The following is a 12,988-nucleotide window of genomic DNA, read 5'->3' as shown; positions in this document are numbered from 1 at the left end:
AGAGTGGGTTAACAAAAGCAAAGAAAACAGTGCGGGGGCAGTAGGAAAGACTGAAATTAAAATTCACTGATATCTTCCTGGCCCTTTCCTGACTTATCTCTGAGCAGGTTCACATATGTCACAATAATGATGAACAAAAGGCATTTTACTAAGAATGCAAATACCAGGCATGGGATATAGGTACTTCCTGGCGTGCTTTCACCTGTCCTGTTCTTCAGTCCCCAAAAGAGACCTTCTCACATACTTTGGCAACGTAGCTTCTAATGTCAATTGAATAATTTTAATATAAAAGGGATAGGTTGAATGTGCACCCTTTCCTCCTTGTCTGGGCAACACCATGACCTTACCTTGTGCAGCAAGGGTGTCCCCTTCTGTCACTATGTCAGGCAACGTCTCTGCCAAAGCTAGGACAGGCGGGTGCCTACAAATTGTGATAATCATATCCTACATTTGTAATTCTGGCCTTGCATATCTTGTGCTTTAATGGACCATGGCTTGAATCCAGTCTTGTAGAGCTAAGGAACTTGTTCCATTAGCACAAGGGCTTACACTTCCACACTCCCTAAATCTGTTCTGGGAGTTCTTCTAAACCTCTGGAGCAGATTTGGGGAGGGTGTGGGGCCCCTGCAGGAAAGGAGGAGGGAAGTTCCTTTGTGCAAGCAAAAATCCTTGCACTGATGGAATGAGTGCATTGGATACCACCCCATGTGTCGTTTGTTTTTATTTAACAAGATTTATATACCGCTTAATTAAAAAAAACTCGTAAGCAGTTTACATTAAATGGTATAAAATAATCAATAAAATATAGCAATAAAAACAGTCTTCAAAAAAGGAGACATAATAACATTTCCCACCTGGCATTCAGACAGACAGCCAAGGCAGAAACAACAGTCACATTCCAGGGGCTCTGAGCTTTGCCAACACAGGCTCAGCAATCCTGAGATGCAAACCAATTGTGACAGGCCAGAAGGCTCCAAACAGCAAGGCACATTTTGCTTCTTTTGCAATGGCATGTGAGGCATGGAGGCAGCTGGATACAGCACCAGGGAGCATTCCACACCCAGCACCCTGGGCATGCCTAAAAACTGAAACAGAGGGCAGCAACGAAGCGCAGAGAAAGTCTGGAGAGGAGATGGAGTTAGTTGCAAGGAAGTTCGGCCTTCAAGCTGTTCTGCTGTAACTCAGGAGACCAAGTGTGAATCTAGAACCAAGGAACTCTGGTTAATCCCAGCGTCTTATGGTTGCCAGAGGCCTTGTCCCGTTAACGGCTGCATGGCAAGTGGAAATGCAGCAAGTTCAGCTTTATCCAGCATAAAGGCACAGCAATGAGGAAAGCTTCACAAGCTGAATTTTTACTTGCGCTGCACTTGCTAAAGACACAGGAGCCCTCCCAGAAAAAAAAGGTGGCAATTGTACAGAGAACCTGCCCTGCTTGTCAAATACTTTAAAGGGAGTCACACAGAGAAGGGCCAGGATCTCTTCTTGATCATCCCAGAGTGCAGGACATGGAATAATGGGCTCAAGTTACAGGAAACCAGATTTGGGCTCAAGATAAAAAAAAAAACATAATTGTTAGAGTGATATGGCAATGGAACCAATCAGCTGGGGAGGTAGTGGGCTCTCCAACACTGGAGGCCTTCAAGAGGCAGCTTGAAGCAGGCTTGATTCACATTACAGAAGCCTCAAATATATACTGACCAGCAATGCGCAAGTAGTGCAGCTACACACTTTGACAGGCAACTGCATTTACGTTGTTCTCACAAGCTTCTCTTTATAATGATGCCTAGAAATTTGACTTAAAAAAAAAGAGAAACTTCACCCCACCCCAACAGTTTTGGCATTGTAAATGTTCCTCATTTCAATGCACAACTCCAGCCAAGCACATTTCCAGTTCCTTTGACATTAAATAAGTCTTGGCATGGACTGTCAGTGACCTCTTGTGCTGCTGCCCTTCCGTCCTGGTGCGAGGTTTGGAAACTCCGTTTTCTGGGCAACTCAAGGAAATATTTGAGCTCAGCTGCAGCTCACGATATGCTCTGCACAGTGACTCACCCCAGCCTCTGTGCGCCTTGTGTCCCTACCTAGTTACCGAGGGCATTTGGCATGGAATCCAGCAGGGAGCAGAGCAACTGGCAGACTGAGAAGGGGAAGAGGAAGAAAGCCCCATCTCGAGCCTATTGTTCTGCATGCTGTAAAGGGACACGTGTCCGAAACTTTCTTGGCGCACTCTAGGTTCATCCAGCTTCTTTTCCTGCCTGGCTTCCTGTGGGATCTTGTGGAATTCCTGCTTGGAAACTCCCTCCCCAGCTTTTCCTGTGGCAGTGAGGGACTGTCCTAGGAGAGGCTCTGTTTAAAGAACATCTCTCGACCTGAATGGGAATCACCTTTCTCCCCCCCTCCCGCCCCACATTCCTGCCTCTGTGCCTAGGGGAAAAAAGCTCTCTTTGTAGGCAACACTGGTGGTGGTGTAAAATGACTGGAAGCTGCCTAACTGGTCATTTTACACCACCACCAGGGTTGCCTACAAAGAGAGCTTTTTTCCCCTAGGCACAGAGGCAGGAATGTGGGGCGGGCGGGAAGAACAGTCTGGAAGCTGCCTGTCGCTATTTTAGAGTGGAATTCAATCACATACTGGCCCATGCAGATTGGGCAATTACAACTGATTGGGAGGTCCTGCGCAACAAACCTGCTTCCCCCAAAGAGCAGACATTCTTCCCGATAGGGAAAGTGATGGGGAAATGGACTGAAAAGTGTCAGATAACACTTGCTTTGACGCACGTCATCTAACCTCCGTGTAAAACAAATGAAGATAATAGCTAACATCATCTGATCACCCTGCAAACAAATCCGGATGAATGTTCAGTAAACAGGTTATCTGGAAGCACTCTAACTTTCAAGCTTGTGGCCTTCCAGATGTTGTTGGACTCCCATCAGCCCCAGCCAACACAGAATCAGTCTAGAAGATTGTTGAGGATGAGCATGAATGATTCCGGATTGAGAAAAACTACATTTTTGCGCTACAAACAGGTTAGTGGAGCCTTTCCCAACTAGTGGGCCACCAGATGTTGTTGGACCACACTTCCCATCTTTCCTGACCATTGGCAATGCTGGCTGAGGCTGATGGGAGTTGTGGTCCAACAACATCTGGTGGCCCACTAGTTGGGAAAGGCTGGGTTAGTGTGTACGCAGCCTTAGGTTCATTAATTTCAATGGTTCTACTCTGAGTAGAACTTAGATATAACCCATAATGTTTATGGAGGAGCAGACAAATGATTATCCCATGCTTAACACCAATATTTGTACATTTTGTCCTTATGCTACATTCATCGTTCAAATATTACTTGTGTCCGTAAGCAGGACACTTCTCTTTCGTTGGCAAATGGGCATAAAGTGGTACAACACACACACACCCCTACAAATTGTAGCATTCTTTGGAACCACTTATCAAAGGTTTCCAGACACTATTCAGTCAACTGAATATTGAGAGCTAGTATGGGGCAGTGGCTAGAGTGTTGAACTAGGACCTGGGAAACCAGAGCTCAAATCCCAACTCAGCTATGAAGTTCATTGGGTGACCTTGGTCCCTACCTCTGGCCTAACCTACTTCACAGGGTTTGTGTGGGGATTAAATGAGAAGAGGGAGAACCATGTATGCCGCCTTGCACTCCTTGGAGAAATGGTGGGATATAAATGCAGTAAATTAAATAAAATTAAATAAAACCATTCTCCACACCAACCACACAATGCAGTAAAAGTGAAGCATAGGTCATCATCAACTAAGGAAGAAGCAGTTCCACTTGGCGCCATCTATTGGCCAAAGTGGCAAATGCAGCAATGATGCGGGGAATAGAATTAGCAATTATTTGGACACAGAAAAAAATTACAGTAAGAAGAAGCACCACCGGCATCCTGTTTGGAAGGGGTGCATGTGAATCTTCACATACTAATTCTGTATTGTATTTTATTTTTAAAACAAATATTTAAACATTTTAAATTGATTGTATAAGCAAGGTTACAGAAAATATTCAACAACATAAAAAAAAATTAGGAACAAAACCATGGTTTTCCACAACAGTACATAAAAAGCAGGGATTCCCAAACTGTGGTCTGTGGCCCACCAGTGGCCAATAAGGTCGATTCAGGTGGTTCAGGGCATGATCACATTAAATATACATATTGATTTTTAATTGTATTGCTTCTTTTATTTCTTACATATTGTATTTTATTATATTACAATTTGAATTCTATGGAATGCAAATTATAACAAAAATACAATATAAGGGATAAAAGAAGTAATAAAACGACAATTAAAAATCATCTAGCACTGCACATTGCAGTTATCCCCGTCAAGATAGGGCCAAAGCTGGTAGAAGGCACTCTGTGCCACCAGAGGCCACCTGTGCCTCAAGTGACAGGAAATGGATCCGGCAGAACCCACAGACTGTGGACATGCTCCTTCAGAAGGAGCCTATCTAGAACAAGCTGAAGACCATGTATCTGGCCAGACTCGAGGAACCACCCACAAACAGCCTCTCAGTCTTGTCTGGACTGAGCCTCTATGTGTTGGTCCTCATCCATTCCACTACTGCAATCAGGCACCTGTTCTGCACATCCACCACACAGGGCTGTATGTTATCAGGGCTGATGACAGAGTACAGCAAATGACCCCTCTCAGCAGTTTCATTTAGATGTTGAATAGCATGGGGGACAAGACTGATCCCTGTGGAACCCCATATCAGAGGATCCATGGGACTGTATCCCTAAAACACCACCTTCCAGAGCTGCCCACTCCCACCTCAGACAGCCATCCCAGAAGAATACCATGGCCAATGGTGTTAAGAGCTGCTGAGATCCAAGATAATAAACAGGGTCTCACCATCTCTCTGTCCGAAATCCTTCTCTCACCACAGGTCATTGTATAGGCTGATCAGGGCAGTTTCTGTGCCAAACCTGGGCCTGGATTCCAACTGAACTGAATCCAGAAAAACAATGTCATCAACTCTACCTGATCTGCTTGGCAACCACCCACTTGGGGAGCTTACCCAGGACAGGGACATTTGCCAGCCATCTAAAATTATTAAGGTCTTCCCGGTCTAGGATAATTTTGTTTGTTTGTCTTACTGATGTTTCTTTTAGGTAGCCTGGGACCATCCTCTTTTGAAAAGAGAAGTGGTGTAATGGAAAGCTAGGTTGCTGACTTTGTGTGTATTGGCAAATCTCTGCCCAAAGATGCCAGCATGAAGTCAGAAAATGTCATTACACATGTAACACCCAGTTTGGGCGCAACTGCAGTTAGAGGGGCACCTATTGGTGCCTCTGATGCGCTTGCCTGGGGTGTAACCATTTTGGAAACTGGGGAGCAGATTAGTATTATTGCTGGAGAAAGAGATATCCTTGACTCTGAATTGTGGCTGCCATCTGTTTGAAAGGTGAAATGCCAGTATTATCTGGAAGGCTTTGATCACCTACTTGATTGTTGCAGCTTGGCTTGTTATCACACAAGGGCTGGAAGGATGTGTAATTCATTACATTGAACAGATGGTATGCAAAACAAGAGTTTATTGCCACTTCAGAGAAATTGACTCATCCATTAAAAACTCTTAGAGACCAAGCTGACCCAGAGGACTATACGGCAGTCTGGTAGAAATGCATGTTACATATGAACAAACAACATTTCTAGGCTTTTGTTCGTTCTTAAGTACCTTGCAGAATTGGTAATATTTTGTCCTTTTGAACAGCATAATCTTCCTTGCTCTGGCAGGACACTGGATGATCTCTTTAATACAGTGGTCCCAATACTTTTTTGCCCCACAGACCACTTGAAAATTGCTAATGGTCTTGGTGGACCACTTAATGATTTTTCTGCCTGTCATAGCAATTGTAATGAGCTGTGCTAAGTGCTATATGGTTTTTAAATTACATTTTTATGGCTTGTTTTATTTCTTATATTGTATTACAGTTTGGATTCTATAGAATTTAAACTGTAATACAATAAAATACAATGCAAGAATTAAAAAGCAATAAAAATACAGTTACAAATCAATATTACTATTTAATGTGAACATGCCATGGACCACCCAAATGAAGGTCGCGGACCACTGGTGGTCCACAGACCACAATGTGGGAATCTCTGGCCTGGAGACTGCCCTGTACAGGCAACTGAATAAATAATGTGTGATTTTATAATCCTAACAGAGGTTACTATTCTAGCTTTGGGTGACTACATAACTGCTTCTATAAATCCTACTCATATTTAATTTAATATGGCCTCTAACCACACGAGGGCAGCACAGCATAGCCTTGCAGAAGATAGAAAATAGTCCAAACATAATCCTGGATAGATATTACATATGCAGTACATATCCCTGAACATGCCACAGTCATTTATTTTCTTCTTGTTCCAGCTTTTCTTTCCTGCTTCTTCACCCACACAACTCCAGACCCCTAGCATTTCACCTAGTGCTTGCATCCCCAAGTAAATAATCCTAGGCCCAAGGGATGTGCATCCTGGCAGAAAATCCACTGATTAACATGGAGGCGAAATCCATTGGGAGATTCTGCTGCATATGCCCCACCAAAATGAATGGGGATTTGTGCAAGACCACAGTGAACTTGTGTTAGCTTGCCATAAACATTTTATCTCGTGGGAGACTTGGTGAATGAGGTCTGTCTCACACTTAGGGTAGAGACACCTTTTGTCTGAAAACGGGGGCATATGACGCTTGCCAAACCCTGCCCCTTTTTACTGTAAAACCTGATGGGAACAGCTCGAGTGCATTTTTTAAAAATTCAGCTTAACACAGGTTTCTTAACTGATCAGTAGACCAGCCTGTTGCCCCTTCAGGTATGGCCAATGGAAATGCTTTGCTGTAGGCGACTAGTGTGCTCACAGCCTTAAAATTGAACTGATCATTGCATTTGGAAGTTGGAACTGGCACAAATTTCTTCCTGGTGTAAATGGGAAGGGGATTAGTGGGGAGGTTCTTCTCTACTTCAGTGTGAATTGACCCACTTCCTTAAACTACATAAATATTTTAATAAGCTATTTCTTGACTCATACAGGGATCCCTGATACTGGGGACATTGTCTGTTCCAACTCGTTAGTTACTGACATACTACAGTGGTTATGTTCAACACTCACTTTTGGAGGCACTATGCGTTTAAAATTGCTGGGAATTGCAAGCGGGGAGGGTGCTGTTGCGCTCAGGTCCTGCTTGCAGGCTTCCCATGGGCATCTGGTTGGACACTGTGAGAACAGGATTGGCGTGATCCAGCAGGGCTCTTCTCAGGTTCTTACATACAACCAGCTCTGTTGAGTTGTAGGAATAACTTATATGTTTGAAACGTCACACCCTCTGCTAATAGTTCTGTTTCTTACATGTGACAAAAAAGAGTTTTAGTAACCAAGGACATACCCACATAGGCACAAAATCTACAGCTTAGGTTAATGGCAGCCGCAGGGCTATGATAACAACTGCCCTGTGTGGTCTGCAGCATCACCCGGTGTCTCCATCTCCCCTGTTCTGATGCACAGTCAAGTTGCAGGATCCACACCACAGACAAGGAGACTGTGGGTGTGATGACCATTGCAAACTTGATGGGAGGGAGCCGTCATGGGGTCAGTACAAGGTCAACTCCTGCCACACTGCTATTAAATCAAAGACAGGACTGCATATTTTTTGAGACCTTGCTCCATAGGGCCAGCCCTGATGAGATTGTGTCACATGTGCAGAATGTAGTGAGTGCCACCATGATTCAGCATCCTGAGAATCATAGCTTTCATGTGTGTGTATGTATGGGCGTATTCACATTTAAGACTGCAACGAGAAATTTGAATGTAGAGGATGGATCATCATTTCCCTCCATTGTTCTTGGTTCCTTCTCACTATGAGAAGTGAAACAAATTAAGCGAAATTAGCCTATAAAAAGATATACTAATATGCTTAACTTGCAGGAACTATCTCAGAAAATAAGCCTCAGGAATAAGCAGCCAGTGCAGAATGAGGTGCCCTTAGGCCCACTTATTTCAATAGGCTCAGGTATACCTAGCTATGCATAGACTGAGCTGAAAATCTTTTGCTGCAGAAATCTGTCGGGTAGGCTACCTTGCAGGAGAATTATGTCATCTTTAAAAATAACCCAAACTATAGTGATGTAATTTGTAACTCTTCTTCTTGCCTTTAAACTGCAACAGTAGAAGGCACAGATACAGCTGGGGGGGGGGCGGGGGGGGAACCTCTTTGCCAAGAGTATCTCGAGGCTGTCTTAAAACATTACATTTTGAAAGTCAGTGCAAATAGATTTTCTGGTCAAAATGGGCAAGTTATTGTCATCTATGACCTGTCCTTTACCCAAAGGTCCCAAGATGGGTTACAACAATTTTAAACTATAACATTAAAAACAATTTAAAAATTACCTAAAATCCCAAAATAGGGTGGGTCCTAAAAATACATGTCTCAGATGTCAAAGGCCAGGGTAAAGAGGTTGGCAGACACAAAGGGCAAACCTTACAAACAAAACTGCCCTGGCACTGCAGTTGTAATCTGAGGTCTAGACAAATTCCCAAAGGATAAGGCTATCAATGGCTGCTAGCCATGATGGCTATGCTCCCCCTCCACAGTCGGAGGCAGTATGCTTCTGAATACCAATTGCTGGAAACTACAGGAGGGGAGAGTGCTCTTTGCACTCAGGTCCTGCTTGCCGGCCTCCCATGGGCATCTTGTTTGCCACTGGCGACAAAATACCTAGTCCAGAACAGGATGCTGGACTAGATGGGCCACTGGCTTGATCCAACAGGGCTCTTCTTAGGTTCTTATTAGACCTTGCTCTGTTTCCTGCTACTATCAGAAAAGTGTTGGGCCAGAACACAGATCAGAGCCTTTTTTATTTTGGAACCCATATTGTGGAATCCCCTCCCTAAAGAGGCCCAAGTGGTTCTATTTGTTAGGATTTTAGACTTCCAAGGACTTTCTGTTTTGACAAGCATTTGGTCAGATGCAATTTCTCTCTTGCTGTTTTATTTGGATCTGTTTTGAGGCTTTCAGGATTTTTAAAAAATGTTTTAGTATCATACTGCAATATATTTTATGATTGTGAGCCACCTTGGGGGCCAAAAGGCAGAGCGCAAAAGTTCTTATAAATAAATAAATGCCACAAAAACCATTTAAATGAAACAGAGACAGTACAACAGGATTACAACACTGCAAAGAAACTAAATGGGGGGAAAATATAAACAATTACCTAACATATACTCACCAACAGAAATCCAATTTATAATACCATTTGTTCTAAAAGTAGATTGTAGCCTTAGCTGTGGGGGTTGTATCCAACCTCACACTAAGACATGAATCCATCAGCGCAAGGATTGCCACTAGCACAATGGGACTTTCACCCCCCTGCCCCACGTGCCCCTAAATCTGTTCTAGCGGTCCCCCCAACCCTCTCAAGTAGATTTGGTGAGGGTGTGGGGTGTGCACAGGGCAGGGGGAGAAGAAGCGGAAAGCCCCATTGTGCTAGCGGTAGGTGGATGGGGGAGAGTTTTTCCTAGTAGGGGCATAATTCCCAATGGAACTGTTTTAACAAGCATCAATAAATCAGTTAGCTTAACGCCAGTCATAACAAAAAATTAATTACTCCACTTTGCACCTTGGATTATGGTTTGAACCAATTGCCCTTGAACGTTCTCAAAAAGTACTTCCATGGTGCCTTCGTCAGCCAGGCGCTTGTGTAGCCTGTTATTCATTTCCATAAACAGTGGTGGTAGGGGGAGGTGGGCTTATAGGAATGTATACTGCTGACATGTTTTTGAGAATGTGCACACCAACGCCTCTGAATGGGCTCTGAGAGTGCCTGGTACTGCATCCACTTGCGAATTTAGCTTTCCAGCTTCAAGGGAACGTCTGCAGAGCCAAGTGCTCCATTGCCTGTTCCTGCAGCCACAGAGAGAAGCAGCTGTGGACGCCATCGTTTCTAACTGCCTTTTTTGTCCCACTCTCATTTGAGCGCTGAAGGATACTAACAGAGTGAGAAGACGCCCTTTCAGTACAGTAGGACACATTCTGCAATTCTTGGCACGGGGCGAGGGTTGGAGGAGGGAGACCTTAAAAACAACTACAGCAACGTAGCTGCAAAGGCTACAGTCTGAAGCGAAACATAGGAAGAAGCTGCCTTGTACCAAAGATTTAAAGCACATGGCTTCCCCCCCAAAATCCCGGGCACTGTAGTTTATCCATCACAGAGTTACAATTCCCAGCACAGCACCCATGACAAACTACAGCTCCCAGGGTTCTCTGCAGGAAGCCACACACTTTAAATGCATGTCAGATCACTGGTCCATCTGTCTCATTATCGTGTATTCTGACCGGTAGTGGCTCTCCAAATATCAGACAGGGTTCTCTCCCAGGTCTAATTGGAAGTACTAGGGATTAAATCTCGGGCCTCGTGCATGCAAAGCAGATGTTCTGTCACCAAGCTATGACCCTTCCCCTGACACAAGGAAAGAGGGGCTTAGTAAACCTTTCCCCTTGAGCCAGTTTTCTACTGAAAACTGCCTGCCTCCTTGTTGGTTTTAGCACCTCTGTGGTGGGAAAGATATATAGGGGTATTCATATCCCTTTCCACAGTAAGGTTAAAAACATATATAGGTATGTGGAATTTTCAACAGAAAAACAGCATGAAAAGGAAGGGTTTGAGAAGCCTCTCTCCCCCCTTCCTGTGCCAATCTTCCACTTCCCATTATAACCTCAGTGGCTGCAGGGTATTAAAAGAAACACAGAATCATGCAACTACATGTAACATGATGTGCCATTCTTAGTGTACGTGGGCTGGAGGTGTTGCCCTTCCCACAACAGTCATTCTCGCCATTATGCTGCTATCTCACAGGCAGTGCGTGGAACATCTGAAAATGCTGTGCTTTGCAGAGATGAATTGCGATTATTACAGAGCTCTCTGCAACAGCTTGTCCGTCAGTGATTGAAATACAAAGTGGGTATTTTGTTAAAGCTATTATAGAAAAACGTAATTGTCAACAGTTCAAAAGGAAACTCACCAGGGATTCACAGAGCAGCTGAGTACCATGCTTTAAAAGATTCTGCCCTGCCAATAGAACATCAATAGATCTTCAAGGCAATGCACAACACAGCTTCTAAAACAATCCAAACATAAAATATTTTTTTTAAATGAAAACAGCAACCTAAATCTGTAAGCAGACAAAAATAGCAATTAAAAGCAATTAAAAATGGCCAAGACAGGGGCATATTATCTGGTATTAAAGGCTAAGGAGAAGAGAACAGTTTTCACCTAGAACAGGTGTGAGGAACCTTTGGCCCTCCAAATGTTGCTGAACTAAAACTCCCATAATCCTTTGGGCATTGGCAATGGTTCCTGTGGCTGATGGGAGTTGTAGTTCAGCAACATCTGGAGGACCAAAGCTTCCCCACACCTGGCCTAGGGCCTGAAAGGTAACCTTGCCAGCCAGGCAGATATGCATAGGAAGAATTACTTTACCTTCAGGGTGCCACCATACAAAAGCCTTGATCCTTGATAGCCACTGCCTAACATCTGAAGATAGGGCACCCGGAGCAGGTTTTCAAGATAATGATCTCAGCAGACAGGCTGGCCCATACAGAAGAAGGTGAACCCTTGGTTCCCTAGTCCCTGGCCAGCTAAACTTTAGGTTAATACCAGCAACTTGAATTAGTGAAGGGCTTTAAAATATTGGCAAAATATTCTCCCTACAGTAGGTTCCAGTTAATAGTCTTACTAGCATATTCTGAACCAGTTGAACTTTCTATGACTATGGTCTGAAGGCACATAAGCCCAGCTCCCTGCTGAAGCTAAGCAGGGTCAGGTCTGGTCAGTGCCTGGATGGGAGACCGCCTGGGAACCATATGTAAGCCGCCTTGGGTTTCAATCATGAAAAGAAAGGTGGGGTATAAATGTAATAAATAAATAAAATAAATAATAAATAAATTTCTGAACTCTCCCCCACACACAAAAAGCAGCCTTTGAATTCCTGCAAGAAGCCTCTTGTAGGCTGCAGCATCACCAGCTATAGTTGTTACTTGTGAGGCCCATATTACATGTTATGTTTTGTGGAGTGTGTTGTCACCACAAAAAAACTGTAGCCAGCTCCCATGTCACATTGATTATAAGTAATACATCAGTCACATGGATATTTCCAGTGCTTGTGTGCAACTCCACAGAGGCTATGGGTGGTGGAATGGGGAGAAACAAATTTATTTGGGTTTTCCTACATTATTGGCATCTACCAATGCACTGTGTCGAAGACAACCCTTGAGGAGTAGTTCTGGGACAGCATTCATTTCATGATAGCAACTATATTGGGCCTAAGATATTAACTTTGAAATCAAACATACATTTTGGACAATATTTTGAGATTTGCATTAGAAACCAATTTAAGGAAAACTTGACTTAAGCCACACATTCCCACAAGAGGCTTAAACTGATTTGAGCTTAAATTGTTCTAGAACCAGAATGCATAGCCTAGAACTGGGTTAAATATATATTCTTTTTCTGACTTCCATACTCTGTCCTACACTAGTGACATTCATGGCACAAATGACATTAGAGAAGGTGACAGGCAGGCAAGTCCTAGGCCTTTTTACTCAAAATTAAATCACCTTGAATCAGTTATATCAATTATGCTTCTCGTGTGTTTAGTACTGCAATCCTATGCACACTTACTTGGAATTAGGTTCCTTCTATGGTAGAGCCCTTTAGTACTACGGTGTGTGCCTTTTCCGCAATTCACTGGAAGTGGAATTAAAAAGGTAACTTGCAGAGGACTTCATGTAGTGGTATCCAGCAGTGCCTTTCCATGGGCTAAAATTCTTCTGTAATACTTACTGAAAAGTCAGTTCTATTCAGCAAAGATCCCTTTATTAGGGTTGCCAGGCTCAGGGCCTGATCCTGTACCTTTAGGAGAAGAGAAAGTCAGCCCAGTGCAGGTGTTCTTGCAAACCTGTAA

At 43.7% G+C, this 12,988-nt stretch overlaps 1 long non-coding RNA gene across 1 annotated transcript; it reads right to left on the bottom strand.

The window, feature by feature from the left end:
- Nucleotides 1-718: 718 nt before the first annotated feature.
- On the bottom strand, nt 719-12,893 carry LOC133379605 (uncharacterized). The gene is made up of 3 exons (XR_009761225.1): nt 12,706-12,893; nt 11,048-11,143; nt 719-1,201 (listed from the first exon to the last, which is right to left on the bottom strand). It is a non-coding gene; the product is annotated as an uncharacterized LOC133379605 (long non-coding RNA).
- Nucleotides 12,894-12,988: the final 95 nt, after the last annotated feature.

This window comes from Rhineura floridana, chromosome 3 (assembly GCF_030035675.1).
Source record: "Rhineura floridana isolate rRhiFlo1 chromosome 3, rRhiFlo1.hap2, whole genome shotgun sequence".
Lineage (NCBI taxonomy): Eukaryota > Metazoa > Chordata > Lepidosauria > Squamata > Rhineuridae > Rhineura > Rhineura floridana.
This window is presented reverse-complemented; position numbering and strand designations above follow the sequence as displayed.